General features: G+C 38.0%; 1 long non-coding RNA gene across 1 annotated transcript in view; it reads left to right on the top strand.

Moving 5' to 3' along the window:
• Window positions 1–16,993, top strand: part of LOC114091797 (uncharacterized) — a 125,570-nt gene that overhangs the window by 34,218 nt on the left and 74,359 nt on the right. The window contains exon 2 of the long non-coding RNA XR_003582554.2: window positions 6,378–6,478. This is a non-coding gene — a long non-coding RNA (uncharacterized lncRNA). The remainder of the gene's footprint in view (window positions 1–6,377; window positions 6,479–16,993) is intronic.

Genomic DNA, 16,993 nt, shown 5'->3' with positions numbered 1-16,993 from the left:
CCTGTAATCCTGATGACTCAGGAGGCTGAGGCAGGAAGATTGTAAATTCAAGGACATTCTCAGCAACTTAGTGAGACCTTGTCTCAAAACAAAAAATACAAAGGGCTAAGGATATAAGTGGTTTTGAGTGCCCCCTGAGTCTGATGTCCTAGTACCATACACACACCCATACACACACACACACACACACACACACACACGGTAAAAAAAATAAAAGGAGATTGCAAAGTCATATATGCAGTGTGATTCCCCATTTTTATAAAGCTAAAGCTACAAATCCCAACTTTACCAAGTCCATGGCTCACATTCAATTCAAATCAATATCTAATCTGTAGAAGGGAATGGGGCTACATGTTTGTAAACTGTGATTTTTCCCAAAACAATTCAGAAACTTGAGTTATGTCCCATGTCCTGAAATGACCCTCTCTGATTCCTCTGTGTGAGGCATTTTATTCAGGCTCCTCATCACCTATTACACTGTTAATGGTTATGTAAATTGGTACCTTGGAGAGTTATTTGGCAATATATTTCACTTTTTAAGTGTGCATGTGATTTACAAAATTTCATTTAAGGTTTATCACAATCTTATGTCATTAATCTATTATTAGATGAGAAAGTAAAATAAAGGAGGTGAAGAATTTAATTAACTTTAAATAAGCAAAGAGATTAGCCAAAGTCTCCAGCAGAGGCACAGAATTCCATCCTCTCAAACCAAGTAGAAAAAAAACCCTAAAAACAGTTACCATAAAAATTAGGTAAGGATACAATTTGTAATGTTCTTCTCTCTCTTTTTGGGGGGGTGATGGGGTAGACAGGTGCAGGGGATTGAACGCAGGGCATTGAGCATGTTAGGAAAGTGATCTACCACTGTGCCGTATACCCAGCCCCAAATTTGTAGGATTTCTAAGGGACTGGCAATGTCCTAGATTGTGAAAATAAATCCCAGCAGAAATGCATGGACATTGAGGTCCCACTAAATGGCAGAAGATCCAAGCTGTTACAAGAACTCAGTTTGTTAACTAGCAGCCCAGATGGAATTCCCAGGAGGTATGCTTTCCCCTTTTCTCTTCCTACCCCCAAGAGGACTCTTTGATCAATAACCCTAAATCCATAACTCTAATCTCAAATCCCTGACAACCCTGAACATATAACATCAGGTTAACAGTCCCAAAATAAATCTGTTCCCCTCCATTGGAAAATGACAACCTCAAACAACCATGATGAAGAAATTAATACGGTATTAATTGTATTTAACAATACACAATAACAAAGTTTTACTCTCTTTGCTGAGTATATAGTCTTTGTGTTTTAGATAATTTAGATGTTTGAAGAATTTACAGGTTAGAAAGATAATCTGACATTTCTTATTAATTCTTTAGTTGAAATACTTAGGATGTGACCAATTAGGGTATTCCTGAAGGAGTGTTCCTAGGCTCTGAAAGGGCATTGGTTATCAGCATGGACTCCCAGGCAGACTGCAGGTTTAAAAGTGCCTGGCAGGCACTAAATCAGGAAAGGCTCACAAAAACTGTGCTGAGGTGAGTACTACTGCTATCCCCATTTTCAGATAATAAAAACAGAGGCACAAAGAGTCACATGACTTTCTCAATGTCACGAAGCCAAGTAGTGGCTGAGTCAGAATTTAAACCTTAGTATCCTGGTTGGGAGCTCACTGTTATAGTTTGGATCTGGAATGTTCCCCAAAAGGTGCATGTGCAAGCCTTGTTCCCCAGACTGTGGAATTATTGGGAGATGGTGGAACCTTTAGAAGGCACAGCCTAGTAGAAAGAAGTTAGGTCATTGGAGGTGTGTCCTTCAAAGAAATATTGGGACTCCAACCTCTCCTCTTCTTTGCTTTCCAGCCACCATGAAGTGAACAGCCATCTTTCATATGTTGCTACCATGATATACTGCCCCAACATAGGCTCAAGGCAAGACAGTCAAGTGACCATGGACTGACACCTGTGAAACCATGAGCTAAAATAAACCCTTCCATCTTTTAAGTTGATTAGCTCAGGTATCTTGTCAAAATGACAGAAAGCCGACCAATAAACCTACACTCCAAACAAATCAAAGCCATTTCAGTGAATTGGAAGACTCCTACAGGCCTACACTAAAGGCTTAGACTGGGCTGAGAATGGGCCAAGGTGATTTACAGAGTATAAGTATGCCTTGTTATTGTTAGAGATGTGAAATACTTGAGACAATCAGACACAGCAATATGTGGATTTTACATATTCAAGGAATTTAATAAATGGAGTCTATAAAGTTTTAAATATAAAAGGAATTTGATTTGTTCAATATATATGCTTTTGTGACTTTAACATGCAATGCTTAAGAAGTCTATTACATTTATAAATAGTGCTTAAATGTGAAGTTTAATAGGTCAAATTACTGAGCTCACTGAGTATTAATCAAAGAATAAATGAAAGTTTTTTATTTTAACATAAAATTGATAGATTTATAAGTAAACTTGAGAAATGTGGTTAAAAGTTTAATAACAACTAGGTTTAAAACATATAGCCATAATAAATCAAAGTGCAAGCAGCTTCCTTCTTGAGCACAAAAAGCCCTCTTACATTTAAAATCTCAACTGACAATTGTTTTAGATATAGCTCTATTTTGCAGATGGGGAAATTGAAGTAAAGAAAAATAACTTCCCAAGATGATAGAGCTAAGAAGTAGTGGACCCTATATTCTAGCCCAGGTAACACCAGATGTCAAAGCCAGAACACTTGACCATATTCCTATACCACCTTCACCATATGGAAATTCCATTCCTAGAGAAAACAATGTCAGAAACTGAAACCGTAGCTCTGTGGTAGAACATACTCAAGGTCTTTGATTCAATCCTCAGCACCCCCCAAGAGGAGGGAAAAGTCAGTCAGGAATATATAACCTTGCAGGATACACTAATATGTTAACACCAGTCTTCTCTGCAGCAGGAAGTACGGGAGGGCCATTATTTTTATTTCTGTATTGTTTGGGATTTTGGTTTTGGGCAATAGCAGGGAATGAACGCAAGGCCACTCTACCACTGAGCTATATCCCCAACCCTTTTTATTTTTTGGTTTTGAGACAGGGTCTCTAAGTTGCCCAGGCTGGGCTTGAACTTTAGGTCCTCCTGAATCAGTCTCCCATTAGTCTATTATGTTTATGATTTGAGGTAAAAGGAATTATCTATCTTTTCATGCTATTTTTCAACTCTCTTTTTTGACAATTTAAAATGAAGGGAATTCTGCACATTTTACTTTCTTTTCTGTGTTGTCAATGAGCACTCTGCATTAATTTAATAATATCCACCTCATGGGATTTACCTCCCTTTCTCCCTTCCTTCCTGCTTTCATTTCTGTTTGTGCTTCGAATACCCTCTCAGAAGGGCATCATTCTTGGGTAATATCTTTCTTTAGGTCCCCATTCCTCACACTCCACAGAATTAGAGTCTCTTCACCTATATTACCTTTGTGTCTAGTATATGCTTTTATTATTAAACTTGCAATAGAAAACTATAGTTGTTTTCCTACTCATTCATCTTATTTTTTTAACTTATTTTTTAGTTGTAGCTGGACACAATACCTTTATTTCACTTTTTATTTTTATGTGGTACTGAGGATCTAACCCAGCGTTTCCTTTCGCACATGCGCGCTCTACCGCTGAGCCACAACTCCGCCCCCCCCCCCCCATTCATCTTCTTTAAGTATCTGTGTCGTATTTGTCTTTGTTATTCCTGGGTCTACTATATAAACTGGTTGATTAAACCAAACGTATTTTTACTTAGGGAATCTGAAGTACAATTTGCACAGTTATACAGTTTTGTTTTGCTTTTGCTTTTTTGTGGTGCTAGAGATCCAACCCAAGGTCTTGAAAATGCCAGAAAAGCATTCTACCAATGGGCTACACCCCTTGTCCTCTCTTGGTCCTTTACCACTGGTGTATCATTGGAATACAAGACACAATCAAGATAAGTTGAACTTAATGTGAAGGAATTCTGCTTAGATGGTGTCACAAAACTAGCAAAAGTGTACAGCCTCTCTGGGGGGGAAAAAAACACAATGAATTATTTTGTAAGGAGGAGCTGAGAGTCAAGCTATGTAACAACAAATGAGAGGGAGGCAGAATCTTGTCTCTGCATCCCACGGTGTTCTGTTGTTCGGAAACTAGACAAGTCGCTACACACACTATTTTCTACTTAAAAGAAAAATAAATAAAATACAAAAAAAAAAAAAAAAGGCAGTGAACTCCTTTATTAGAAAAATGTTCTTTTATAGTTGGGGCCTAGGAATATTTTAGTTATCCTGATCTTGGTGTATCCTCATCTTGTCCTGGACTGGTTTGGTGGTAGATAGTGTATTCTACCTGCTCGCACGTCTCTGCCCCCACCTTTGCCACGCGGCCACTTCCTCTCCCACCTCAGCCGGGCTGGGAAAGTGAAAATGAAAACAGAAACTGTCCTGGGTGCTCCTTCTCGGGAAGGTCACCGACACTAGTTACGCGCGTGCTAGAAAGGGCGGAGACAGGGATTGGCTGGCGGGAGACTCTCCTCAAGGATTGCCTCCCACTTTAGGACCCAGCCCCGCCCTTGTGCCCCGCCTCTCCCCGCCCTTGTGCCCCGCCTCCAGCGCACTCCTCCCCACGAGGCCCCGCCCTGTCCCTGCATCTCCGCCCGCTTCCGTCCTGGGGCCACGCCCCGTGGACCCAGCCCAGCCCTTCAGGCCCCATTGCGCTCCCGCCTACGTGGGGAGGAGCCTCAGCAACCGCGCTTCCTCCTCGTTGTATAGTTGCACGGGTGTCTCAGCTCTTTGCGGTCGTTGTGCTTTTCAGAGTCGCTAGATCTCTGGAAGAGATGGAGAAAGGAACAACACGAACTTGGGCTTGTTTCTCACTAGGGACCTATCCAGGCCTAGGGGTTGGGCTGTGGCGAGCGGCCTGGGACTTCAGTCACCTTCTCCCAGGAGCATCTCCGCAGTGAACCAGCCGGGGAGGGTGGACCCTGAACCTCCATTTGGGAGTTTCTTGCTCCTGGCTCACCAGGCCCACCCAAGCGGAAGTGATAGGAAAGGAATTATTGCAGCCGAGTTATGAGTACTAAAATTGTTTAAGGTGAATTCATTGCCAGAAAGTAGAAATGGCTAAAATCACCATCTATCGTTAATTTCAAACTGCCTTTAAATTATAATCCTATAATAGGCATCCTATTATAATTATAATAGGATGCCTATTACTTACTGTAAATGCATGACCTAATACTTGCAGGCCAAATTTAGCTGGCAGTATTTATTTGGTGTTTTCAAGAGTCTCTTCAGGAATCTGAACGATATTGGGAGGAAAAAAATCAAAGAATATATAGCTCAAACATAATAACAAATGGCATGAAGCCATTACCAACTTGGTTCTTCATGTCTGACATCTGATTGCATTCACAGCAAGGATTCATAGGCTGGTATAATTCCTTGTGATCCAAATGAAGCCAGGTGATTTGGCCGGCACAGTTGATTGCCTCTGTTCTCTGAAACTAAAGAGCATTGCCTTCATGCTTCTCATAAAAAGTTTAAAGGTGGGGAGAGGGGAGGGGAACCCTTTACCTTCAAAGTGCTTAGCATTGCACTAGAGTATTTATAGAAGCTATTCTTCAGCTTCTGTGAATTTTTGCCTAAGAAAATGTGTAGTTGTGAGACATTCTTCGTAACTAGTTATTTATAGTGAAACCTTGTCCTTTAGAATTAATAAAGCAGAGCAGGGCACAGTGATGAAAGCCTGTAATTTTAAATACTTAGGAGACTGAGGCAAGGGGTTCGCAAATGGCAGTCCAGCCTGGGCAACTTTTAGCAAGTTCCTGCCTCAAAATTTTTAAAAAGGGCTGGGAATGTAGTAGCTCAGTGGTAGAGTGCTTGCCTAGTAAGCATAAAGACTTGGATTCAATCCCCGGTACTTTGAAAAATAAATATCATGCAGAATACAGGTGTGTACTTTCATCTAAGTGCATTAAGCTGTACAGTTAAAATGGGTGCATTTTACATAAATTATACCCCAGTAAACATTTTTTAAAAAATTATGCAGAATGAATTTTAAGTTTTTTATCATAAAACTCATCAAGAAACTAATATGATTTTACACACAACAGTTTCGGAAAAGAAAAAAAAACCACTTTTTTGGTATGTAGTGTGTGTGTGTGTAAGATTAATGCTAGAGTTTAAATCTTGAATGTCACCCAAAGACTTGTGTGTAGAAGCCTAGGTCCCCAGCCTATGGTGGTACTGGGAAGTGGTGGAACATTTAGGATGTGAGGGCCTAGTGGAAGGAAGTTAGATCACTGGGGGGCATGCTCTTGAAGGGATACTGGACCCCTGCCCTTTCTTGTTTCTCTGTTTTCTTCCCAGCTGCTGTGAGGTGAACAGACCACTGCCACAAGTTCCCACCTGTACCACCACATGTCCAAAGAAACAGAACCAAGTGACCATGGATTGTAACTTCTCAAACTGTGAGTCAAAATAAACCTTTTCTTTTACGTTGATTAGCTCAGGCTTTTGTAACAGTAATGGAAAACTAACACAATTAGTGTTGTTTCTGTCAAGGTTTGTTCATTCAGGTGACCCCAAACTTCAGATATGTGGAAATTTTAGGAATATACAAATATGTATGGATATGAAAATCTGTGAATGAATACAGAATTGGAGAAGACATCTGAAGTATGTGATTTCATACCTACCAAACAAAAATATCTTCAAAGTACAGATTACTAAAAAGATCAGATACTTTTGTTATTGTATATACATTAAAGTCACATTTTGTTTTCTTTTTTTTTTTTAAGACAGAGAGAGAGAGAGAGAGAGAGAATATTTTTTAATATTTATTTTTCAGTTTTCGGAGGACACAACATCTTTGTTTGTATGTGGTGCTGAGGATCGAACCTGGGCCGCACGCATGCCAGGCGAGCACGCTACCGCTTGAGCCACATCCCCAGCCCCTAAAGTCACATTTTCAAATTTTAAAAAAAGTCACATTTTCTGCATGTAATATGGTCTGTATTATGCTAAACATTGTGAATATGAGTTATGCAGAAGAGCTTACAGACTTTTATTTTCTATTAAAATTTATTTGATGCCAAGCATGCATGAGAATTGATACCCAACACCCTCCCTTCCCCCAAAAAAATTATTTCAAAAGTTTGTCAAAATAAGCAAGGCACCAGTTTTTAGTATTTTTGTATATTTTAAGGCTGTTTGGCTGTTTAAAGACAGTATATTGACTACTGTTTCATTTTATGGTGTTCCTTTTTTTGTACTGGGGATTGAACCCAGATGTTCTTTACCACTGAGCCACAACCCCAGCCTTTTCATTTTTTATTTTGAGACAGGTCCTCACTGAGTTGCTTATGGCCTCACTAAATTGCTGAGGTTGACTTTGAACTCTTATCTTCCTACCTTAGCCTCCTGAATTCACTGCGATTACAGGCATGTACCACCATGCCTGGAATTATGGTGTTCCATTTTGGAGTTTCACCAATTTCAAAATTATTTTTATTTTAAATTATTTTTATTTTTTGAAGTACTGGGGATAGAACACTGGGCCTTATATATGCTAGGAAAGTGTTCTACCACTGAGCTACATACCTAGCCCTGAATATAAGTTTTAAATGAAATTTCTGAATCAGATATTTTGTGAGTTGAGTATTATTGTTTTAAAATATGGTGTCTCACTGTGTTTCCTAGCTTGGTCCAAACTGCTGGAATCAAGTGACTTTCTGCCTCAACCTCTAAAGTTCTGGGACAATAGATCTATACCACCACACGGGGCCCAGTTGGGTATTCTGAATAATTTCTGAATAATCATGATTGACCATGTATATGTTGAAATCAGGCACAAAATAGTTCAGTTTTTCCATGAATAGAAAAACTGGTTCTACTTATGGAAAAATTGGTTTTCTTTTTTTACAAAATTTATTTATCCTAATTTGTTATACATGACAGCAGAATGCATTTCAATTCATAGTACACATATAGAGCACAATTTTTCATGTCTGTTTTTACACAGAGTCACATAATTTGTGTCTTCATACATGTTCTTAAGGTAATGATGTCCATCTCATTCCACTGTCTTTCTTATCCCCATGACCCCAAACTGGTTTTCTTAGGATGTTTAAGCCCCTGGGTTATCACTTTCTTCACCCAGTACATATGTCTGTATTGGTCAGTTTAACAGTCTTCCAATAATATCAGACTCCACAAAGCCACAGAAGAGGCTAATTATGGCTGGGCTTGGAGGTGCATATATGTAATCCCAGTGGCTCAGGAAGCCAAGGTAGGAGGATCACAAGTTTAAAGGCAGCCTCAACACCTTAGCAAGGCCCTAAGCAACTTAGAGCTTTTCTCAAAATAAAAAATAAAAAGGGCTGGGGATATGGCTCAGTGGTTAAGCATTCTGGGTTCAATCCCTGATACAAAAAAAATAATTAATTAATTAATAATAATAATAATGTATGACAGAGTAGATTTGTTAGAAATTCTGTGCAAACATATGTTTTTCAAGAGAATAGTCTCTCCAACAGCAATCATGAAAAAAGTAATATATCTTGAATGAAAATAGTGCTGGGAATGTGCCATTCCTATAATTCCAGCGACTTTGGATTCAAGACCAGGCTCAGCAATTTAGTGAGGCCATAAGCAATTTAGCAAGACCTATCTAAAAATTAAAAAAAAAAAAAAGGTGGGGTGGGGTGGGGATATAGCTCAGTGGTAAAGCACTCCTGGGTTCAAGCCCCAGTGCCCCACCCCCACAAATAAGTAAAAGAAAATAGCTGTGAGAGAAAACATGAATCTTAGGGCGGTTTGCACATACCCTTCATGAAATGCAGGAGAAGACAGATCAGCTGTTTCCAACAGTAAAGTTCTTTTGCAAGTTTGAGCATAACAACAGAAAATCTCTAATCTTGATAATTAGAAATAACCAGGATAATCAGACCTCAGTGTGAACACCTTAACTTTCTGCTGGTGGTTACTCTCTTTATTATTCTACCTGTTTAGACTTTCTTAAATATTAGTCCAGCTTTCTTAGTCATAAAAGCAGCTGTGTCTCAGACATGCATAAGACTATAACAGAGACAAATAAAAAAGTTTCAACTCTCACTAATTTCTAGTAGTTTTTCTAAATTTATTAATAGAATTTATAGTGATTCATTCCAGAAATGTACTTATTTACTAGAAAAATAATTCTGAACAGATGGAAGCAACTTTAATACATGGTGTGTTTTTCATAACAAATGCATATTCTCTTAACCAGTAGCATATCACATTGAGCTCCTCTATCTGAATGATAAAAATTGAGATACAGCCGGTCATGATGGCGCACACCTGTGATCCCAGCAGCTTGGGAGGCTGAGGCAGTCTCAGTAAAAGCGAAACCCTAAGCAACTCAGTGAGACCCTCTCTCTAAATAAAATACAAGATAGGGCTAGGGATATGGCTCAGTGGTCAAGCGCCCCTGAGTTCAATCCCTGGTACAAAAAAAAAAAAAGAAAGAAAATCGAAATACAGTTTCAAAACTATACTTCAATTTCAATTTCTTTTTTTTTCTTTCTTTCTTTCTTTTTTTTTTTGGCAGTACTAAGGACTAAACCCAGGGTCTTGTACATGCTAGGCAAGAGCTTTACTACTGAGCTATAATCCCCATTCCTTTTTAAAAAAAATTTATTATTTAAAAAAATATTTTTAGCTATAGATGGGCACAATACCTTTATCTTTTACTTATTTATATGTGGTGCTGAGAACCGAACCCAGTGCCTCACACATGCTAGGTAAATGCTCTACCACTAAGCTACAACCTCAGTCCCTTTAAATTTTATTTTGAGATAGGTACTTGCTATGTTGCCCAGGCTAGCCACAAACTTGAGATCCTCCTGTCTTCTGAGTAGCTGGATTACAGGTGTGTGCCAACATGGCCATTTTACTTCAAATTCTTTTTTTTTTTTTTAGAGAGAGAGAATTTTAATATTTATTTTTTAGTTTTTGGTGGACACAACATCTTTGTATGTGGTGCTGAGGATCGAACCTGGGCCGCAGGCATGCCAGGCGAGCACGCTACCGCTTGAGCCACATCCCCAGCCCCAACTTCAAATTCTTTTTTTTTTTTTTTCCGGGGCGGTACCAGGGATTGAACTCAGGGGCACTCCACCACTGAACTACATCCCCAGTCCTATTTTGTATTTTATTAGAGACAGGGTTTCACTGAGTTGCTTAGCGCCTCGCTAAATTGCTGAGGCTGGCTTTGAACTCTCTATCCTCCTGCTTCCGACACCTGAGCCACTGGGATTACAGGCATACACCACCACACCTGGCCTTACTTCAAATTCTTAAGATAATTTTTGGCAAGGTAGTATTAGGAACCTGTAAAAAGTTTGTGACCTCTTAGACTTCTACAAAAAGGAAACAGAAATTTAACCAAGATTTTATATATAAAGATGTTCATTACAATAGCATATATAATGATAAAATTAGAAAATCTAATCTAAATCACAATTATCAAAAATTTTAAATAAATGCATATAACAATTTATGGTTATTTAAAAATGTTTGTCAATTCATTTGATCTTATGGAGTATCATCCCAACTTTGCAAAAATATGTGCATATGTATAGAAAAAAAAACTAAAAGAAACAGCATCAGAATTTTAACCGTGGTTATTGCTAAGTAGTATATTATGGGTAATTTAAATATTTTGTCTGTATACTTTAAGATTTTTTTCATATTCTCAACAATTAGCAATTTGCATTTTTTAAGAGTATCTTCCCCACCCTTCGTTTTTTGTTGTTGTTGTTGTTGTTATTTTTTGTTTGTTTGTTTGTTTCCAGTTCTGAGGGTCAAACCCTGGGCCTCTCACAGTTTAGGCAAGCACTCTACCACTGAGCTACACCTTCAGCCTAGCAATTTTTTATAATCAATAAAATAATAAATACTACTTTTAAAAATTATTAGAGGGCTTAATAAACACTTGATTCATTGATCATAACTAATAGAATAAAATCTTACTGGTCATACATGTTAAATAGCGAAGAAATAACCCTAATGACTACTTTAGAAATCACTCAGTCTCACTCTGCCTCTTCCTCTCTTTCATTCTTATCCTTAACTAGTTAGAAATGTTTCCTGTGGTTGAAGCCTATTTGTACTAAAGTAGATTAGAAAGCCTGTTTGTACTAAAGTAGAATAGTATAAAATGAAAGTCTAAAAGCTTACACCAGATAAACCCAAAGTGTTAAAATTATTTTTTTAAAGATTAATAATACAAACCCAAAAGCAAGTTTTGTGTTTAATGACGTTTCCTTTTTTCCAAAAAGCCAGAAGTCTCAGATCTATGTTCATTTTTGAGCAGGGTCTCTCTGTGTTGCACAGTCTGGGCTTGAACTTTCCATCCTCCAGTCTCAGTCTTTTGCACAGTTGGGACTATAGTCATGCACCATCTGTGGAAAATAAATACTGTAGAAGTGCCAAAACTGAAGGCTTTTTGTAAATAAAATACTCATTTTAATATATATATATACATATTTAATATTCATTTGAATATATAAATATTTAAAGTCTTGAAAACGCTATAACTTGTTTTATAATGTACAAATAGAGTACTTTGGTTTTTTTTTTTTTTTTTTTTTTTTACTTATTTTTTTTTAATTTTTTATTGTTGGTTGTTCAAAACATTACAAATTTCTTGATATATCATATTTCACACTTTGATTCAAGTGGGTTATGAACTCCCATTTTTACCCCATATACAGATTGCAGAATTACATCAGTTACACATCCATTGATTTACATATTGCCATACTAGTGTCTGTTGTGTTCTGCTGCCTTTCCTATCCTCTACTATCCCCCCTCCCCTCCCCTCCCCTCCCCTCCCCTCTTCTCTCTCTACCCCCTCTACTGTCATTCATTTCTCCCCCTTGTATTATTTTTCCCTTTCCCCTCACTTCCTCTTGTATGTACTTTTGTATAACCCCGAGGGTCTCCTTCCATTTCCATGCAATTTCCCTTCTCTCTCCCTTTCCCTCCCACCTCTCATCCCTGTTTAATGTTAATCTTCTTCTCTTGCTCTTCGTCCCTACTCTGTTCTTAGTTACTCTCCTTATATCAAAGAAGACATTTGGCATTTGTTTTTTAGGGATTGGCTAGCTTCACTTAGCATAATCTGCTCTAATGCCATCCATTTCCCTGCAAATTCTATGATTTTGTCATTTTTTAATGCAGAGTAATACTCCATTGTGTATAAATGCCACATTTTTTTTATCCATTCGTCTATTGAAGGGCATCTAGGTTGGTTCCACAGTCTTGCTATTGTGAATTGTGCTGCTATGAACATCGATGTAGCAGTGTCCCTGTAGCATGCTCTTTTTAGGTCTTTAGGGAATAGACCGAGAAGGGGAATAGCTGGGTCAAATGGTGGCTCCATTCCCAGCTTTCCAAGAAATCTCCATACTGCTTTCCAAATTGGCTGCACCAATTTGCAGTCCCACCAGCAATGTACAAGTGTACCCTTTTCCCCACATCCTCGCCAGCACTTGTTATTGTTTGACTTCATAATGGCTGCCAATCTTACTGGAGTGAGATGGTATCTTAGGGTGGTTTTGATTTGCATTTCTCTGACAGCTAGAGATGGTGAGCATTTTTTCATGTACTTGTTGATTGACTGTATGTCCTCCTCTGAGAAGTGTCTGTTCAGGTCCTTGGCCCATTTGTTGATTGGGTTGTTTGTTCTCTTATTGTCTAATTTTTTGAGTTCTTTGTATACTCTGGATATTAGGGCTCTATCTGAAGTGTGAGGAGTAAAGATTTGTTCCCAGGGTGTAGGCTCCCTATTTACCTCTCTTATTGTTTCTTTTGCTGAGAAAAAACTTTTTAGTTTGAGTAAGTCCCATTTGTTGATTCTAGTTATTAACTTTTGTGCTATGGGTGTCCTATTGAGGAATTTGGAGCCCGACCCCACCGAATGTAGATCGTAGCCAACTTTTTCTTCTATCAGTCGGCGTGTCTCTGATTTGATATCAAGCTCCTTGATCCATTTTGAATTAACTTTTGTGCATGGCGAGAGAAAGGGATTCAGTTTCATTTTGTTACATATGGATTTCCAGTTTTCCCAGCACCATTTGTTGAAGATGCTATCCTTCCTCCATTGCATGCTTTTAGCCCCTTTATCAAATATAAGATAGTTGTAGTTTTGTGGATTGGTTTCTGTGTCCTCTATTCTGTACCATTGGTCCACCCGCCTGTTTTGGTACCAGTACCATGCTGTTTTTGTTACTATTGCTCTGTAGTATAGTTTGAAGTCTGGTATCGCTATACCGCCTGATTCACACTTCCTGCTTAGCATTGTTTTTGCTATTCTGGGTCTTTTATTTTTCCATATGAATTTCATGATTGCTTTCTCTATTTCTACAAGAAATGCCGTTGGGATTTTGATTGGCATTGCATTAAACCTATAGAGAACTTTTGGTAATATCGCCATTTTGATGATGTTAGTTCTGCCTATCCATGAACAGGGTATATTTTTCCATCTTCTAAGATCTTCTTCTATTTCTCTCTTTAGGGTTCTGTAGTTTTCATTGTATAAGTCTTTCACCTCTTTTGTTAGGTTGATTCCCAAGTATTTTATTTTTTTTGAAGATATTGTGAATGGAGTGGTTGTCCTCATTTCCATTTCAGAGGATTTGTCGCTGATATACAGGAATGCCTTTGATTTATGCATGTTGATTTTATATCCTGCCACTTTGCTGAATTCATTTATTAGCTCTAATAGTTTCTTTGTAGACCCTTTTGGGTCTGCTAGGTATAGAATCATGTCACTGCAAATAGTGATAATTTAAGTTCTTCTTTTCCTATTTTTATGCCTTTAATTTCTTTCTTCTGTCTAATTGCTCTGGCCAGTGTTTCGAGAACTATGTTGAACAGAAGTGGAGAGAGAGGGCATTCCTGTCTTGTTCCAGATTTTAGAGGGAATGCCTTCAATTTTTCTCCATTCAGAATGATGCTAGCCTGAGGCTTAGCATAGATTGCTTTTACAATATTGAGGTATGTTCCTGTTATCCCTAGTTTTTCTAGAGTTTTGAACATAAAGAGATGCTGTACTTTGTCGAATGCTTTTTCCGCATCTATCGAGATGATCATATGGTTCTTATTTTTAAGTCTATTGATGTGGTGAATAACATTAATTGATTTCCGTATATTGAACCAGCCAAATAGAGTACTTTGTATATTTTTTTAAAAAGTGGTTTTTAGTATCATTTTTAATATCTTTATTTAATTAATTTATTTATTTATATGTGGTGCTGAAGATTGAACCCAGTGTCTCATGCACGTGAGGCAAGTTCTCTACCACTGAGCCCCAGCCCCAGACCTTTAGTATCATTTTGATGACAACAAGTAAAAAGGTGCTACCCAGAACTGTTAGAATTAGTCCCTTTTGAAACTTCAACTTGCAACTAGGAAAACAAAGTACTAATTACTCATAGTATAGAGGGGTTTTTTTGTTTGTTTTGTTTTTAAAGAGAGAGTGAGAGAGGATTTTTTAATATTTATTTTTTAGTTTTCAGCGGACACAACATCTTTGTATCTGGTGCTAAGGATCGAACCCGGGCTGCACGCATGCCAGGAGAGCACGCTACCGCTTAAGCCACATCCCCAGTCCAAGTAGTATAGAGTTTTGACAAACTAAATAATGTAGCTTTATATTTGATATCTGTGTAATACTTGGAAGGAAAACAAACATAAAGCAATTTAGGAAATTCTTCTGGAAAACTTAACTGTGCAGCAACTATTTAAATAAATTAAAGAACATCTTCCATTAATAATTTTATCAATGGAGTCAATGAAAGATCTAAAACAAGACAGTTCTTTAGCTAGGAATGTTCTTGAGCTAGGGATGTAGCTCAGGGTTAAGGTTCCTGCCTAGCATGCATGAGACTCTGGGTTCAATTCCCAGCATTGCAAAAAAATGACAGGTACTACAGTAGAAAATTTTAAAAGAAACACTATATGGAAACAGCCAAGTTCTCTAAAAGAACAGCATTAAATTAATAATTGGCATTTAAAATAAGTGGGACTTTTTTGCATGTCAGGTTTTTTTAAATGGAACATTATCAGTGAGTTGGTACATGGCTGCTCATTTTACACCGTCTACTAGCATAATGTTTTACATAAATTAGATGTTCAGTGCCTTTTTATAAAAAAAAATTATTCAAACTTATGAAATAGAAAATGATTCCTAAACTTAATTTACAAATTAAGTTTATTCACCAGACAAAATATATGATGCTAAATTTTTCCCCTAAATTTGAGCATCTGGAAGAGAAGTTTTCATTATTTTGAGTACACGTCTAATGAAATGAAACAAAGCCGGGGCTCTGGATGTGGCTCAAGCGGTAGCGCGCTTGCCTGGCATGCGTGCCGCCCGGGTTCGATCCTCAGCACCACATACAAACAAACATGTTGTGTCTGCCGAAAACTGAAAAATGAATATTAAAAATTCTCTCTCTTTCCCTCTCTCTTTAAAAAAAAAAGCAAAGCCATAATTGAGGCAACATGATATACTAAAAAGAGTCTTGAATCTTTTCCAAACATTGTCACTGACTAACTTGCAACCTTGAACTTCCTTTTCTTCCATGGTAAGGTAAGATATTAAATCAGATCATCTGAAAGATCTTCTTAAGTTGGTATGGGGACTAAGCACAACCTGGATCAGTGGAAGAGCCTTGTTTGGTATGTGTGAGGCCCTGGGTTCAATCCCCAATACTTTAAATTTTTTAAAAAGGCCTATGGTCTGAAAACAAACAGGGAGATTCTGAATGATAGGGAAAGCTGAATACCTGAAACCTACTGGAAACCAAAGAAACAGTGGTGAGCCTTCTGTCTCATATACTCCAGATTTGCAGTCAAGGAAGCCAGCAAGTAGTACAGGTAAAGAAAAGCTGAACAAAAGCCTGCTCTGTTTACCAAAAGGATCTACAAAAGAGCAGCCTAACAAGATAGAAGGCCTGGATAGTAACCTCCAAACTGAAGTCAAACATGACAGAAAAAAGTTATGATCCCATACACCCATACTACTGGAGACAAAAATGGGGAGCCTCTACTCTCCGACTGCCATTGCCAGTGTGGTGTCAAAAGAAGCCTAGTGGAGAGTAAGGACTTTTACTTCAACATAGCAGTAATGAGACTACTTAGTAATGAGACTACTACTACTACTGACATCACATGTGTAGAGGCCCCACACATGTGATGTCAGTGGAGTTCACTTAGAGAGTTTATTGAGATTCTCATATACCTCGCTGCCAGCAGGTAGAGTCCTAGTTTGAAGAGCTGGAACCCCTGTCTCCATCAGAATATTGAAAAGCACTTCCAGCTGAGGTGCCCCAGAGGCCTCTCATCAGGAGCTGAGAGAGTTCAGTACCCACCTGGACTTCTGCTCCCAAATGGCAGTAGTGCTGTGGACACCCCCAACCCTTACCCTTCCCTGGAGCTACGTCAGAGGAAACCAACTAAAATAGAGGTTTAAATAAGATTCATGTGGTCTTCTTTGAAGCACAAAAGTTTTTTTATTTGATGAAGGAAATTTATCTATTTTTTTATTTTATTGCTTGTGGTTTTGGTGTCACATCTAAGAATCCTTTGCCAAATCTAAAATCATCAAGATATACCCCCTGCATTTTCTTGAAAAGTTATTATAGCTTTAGCTCTCACATTTACATCTTTGATCAATTTTGAGCTAGTTTTTTAGTATAATGTGAAGTAAGGATTCCACTCCATTCTTTTCCCTATTACTATCCTCTTGTTCCAGTACCACTTATTGAAAATTTACCAATTGAATGGTCTTGATACCCTTATCAAAAATCAATTTACTGGGGCTGGGGTTCTGGCTCAGTAATAGAGCATTTGCCTACCATGTACGAGGCACAGGGTTCCATCCTTGGCACCACATAAAAATGAATAAATAAAATAAAGGTACAAAAAAATGTTGT

This window comes from Marmota flaviventris, chromosome 14 (assembly GCF_047511675.1).
Source record: "Marmota flaviventris isolate mMarFla1 chromosome 14, mMarFla1.hap1, whole genome shotgun sequence".
Taxonomy (NCBI): Eukaryota; Metazoa; Chordata; class Mammalia; order Rodentia; family Sciuridae; genus Marmota; species Marmota flaviventris.
The sequence above is the reverse complement of the archived record's forward strand: the minus strand, read 5'-3'. Positions and strand labels throughout refer to the sequence as shown.